This window comes from Prunus avium, chromosome 7 (genome assembly GCF_965620075.1).
Source record: "Prunus avium chromosome 7, drPruAviu1.hap1.1, whole genome shotgun sequence".
Classification (NCBI taxonomy): Eukaryota; Viridiplantae; Streptophyta; class Magnoliopsida; order Rosales; family Rosaceae; genus Prunus; species Prunus avium.
In genome coordinates, this window is record NC_142290.1 from 3,932,732 (window position 1) to 3,934,819 (window position 2,088).

Sequence of the window (2,088 nt, forward strand, 5' to 3'; positions counted from 1 at the left end):
ATTCACAATCGTTTGGTCAAAGTTAGTAGCTTGGGGCGCAAGTTATTTTTACCATAAGTCTGTTAGGGTTGAAAAATTGCTAACAGTGGCACGCTCAACACATAAAGAAAGTTAATTCGCTGACCAAAACATGGTCTTTGATTTAATGGGGAACTTTGCCCTGTCATCTCAGGAAGTAAATCAGAACGGGTGAACAATATCCAACAAATCTGAAAGCATGGCAGCAATTGTGAATGATGAACAAGAAATTGCGAATAATGAACGAGAGATTAATGCTCAGATTGTGAATCATGAAATGAGAGAAGAAGTAGTTGAACCTAGGACTTTAGAGACATTTTTGCATCCTATTCGTGCACCAAATCCTTCATGCATCATGTTTCCACCTAACATGCCAAATTATGATTTCAAACCTGGAATGATTCAATTACTACCTATTTTTCATGGCATGGAAAGTGAAAATCCTTATGTGCATGTTAGGGAATTTGAAGAAGCAATTGGCACCTTTTACAATGTTCAACTTGATAGGATTAATTTCATAAGGTTGAAATTTTTTCCTTTTTCCTTAAAAGAAAAGGCTAAAGGTTGGTTGTATTCATTAAGGGCTAGATCCATAGGTTCTTGGGGGGAAATGACTCAAGCATTTTTCAACAAGTATTTTCCTAATCACAAGACGATTGCTCTTAAAAAAAGAATCTCAAATTTCTCTCAAAAGGAAAATGAAACTTTGTATCAAACTTGGGAAAAATTTAAAGAGCTTTTGAATTTGTGTCCGCACCATGGCTTTGAAAACTGGCGTCTTGCTAGTTATATCTATGAGGGACTTCTCCCCCGTGATCGCCAATTTGTTGAGTCTATGTGTAATGGAAATTTTATGCAAAAAGACCCTGATGATGCCTTAGAATTTTTGGATGAAATTGCTGAAAAAGCTCATCAATGGACTGTCCCCAGTCTAGTTGAGACCACTGATCGTTCAAGAATTGCCACATCTTCTACTAATAAAGGAATTTATCAATTAAAAGAAGAAGATGATTGGAAATTAAAATTTGAGGTTTTGACTAAAGAGATAGCTGCTTTAAAAACGGAAAAATCAAATTTGCCTCAACCTGTTTTTCAAGCTGATGTTAATCAAGTATGTGATTCTTGTTATGAGATTGGTCATACTGTTAAAAATTGTCCAATTTTTCAGGAAATGAAAGGAGCTTATGAGGAGCGTTGTGCTGCTGTTGGAAACTTCAAACAACAATATTCTCCTTTTTCCAACACTTACAATCCAGCAACAAGGAATCATCCAAACTTTCGTTGGAGCAATGAGTCACATCCTCAGGTAAGTGACATGAATTCTTCCAATAATCAGTTTCAAGCACCTAATGCATTCAATGCTAGGCCATCTTTGAGCGATACTCTTCACACATTTATGCATGAACAACAGAAGCAAAATCAAAGGTATGATACCTTGTTTGGTCAAATGGTTGAAGAAAATAAAGAAATTAAGAGTCAAATTTCCAAGTTGACTAACTTTTTGGCTGTTAATGAAAAGGGGGTTTCACTAAAACACCCAATCCTAGGCATGTATTTATAAAAAAACCCACACACTATTTAAACATAGAAACACACCCAAAACCCATCATTACACACACTCAAAACCCATTTATAAACACACCCAAAAAATATACAATTGTTGATTTTGGGGTTGATTTTGGGTGTGTTTCTATGTTTAAATAGTGTGTGGGTTTTTTTATAAATACATGCCTAGGATTGGGTTTATTTATAATAATCTATAATGAAAAAGGAAAATTTCCTGCCAACACTCAACCAAATCCAAAAGGGGCCAATTCTTGTGAATCTTCACTTGAGCATGTAAAGTCTGTCATTACTCTTAGAAGTGGTAAAATAATTAACAACACACCTTCACATAAGGAAGTTGAAAAACCTAAGAATAATGATGAACTTAACATGTCCAACTTGAATGAATCAACTGAATATCATTTTCCTGCTCCTTTTCCTCAAGCTTTAAATCCTCCAAAGAAATTGAGTCAAAATTCTGAAATTTTAGATGTCTTTAAAGAGGTCAAAGTGAATATTCCTTTG

The 2,088-nt window shown here is 34.8% G+C and overlaps 1 non-coding gene across 1 annotated transcript; it reads right to left on the reverse strand.

The window, feature by feature from the left end:
- Positions 1 to 676: 676 nt before the first annotated feature.
- Positions 677 to 783, reverse strand: LOC148292852 (small nucleolar RNA R71). The gene has a single exon (XR_015825934.1). It is a non-coding gene; the product is annotated as a small nucleolar RNA R71 (small nucleolar RNA).
- Positions 784 to 2,088: the final 1,305 nt, after the last annotated feature.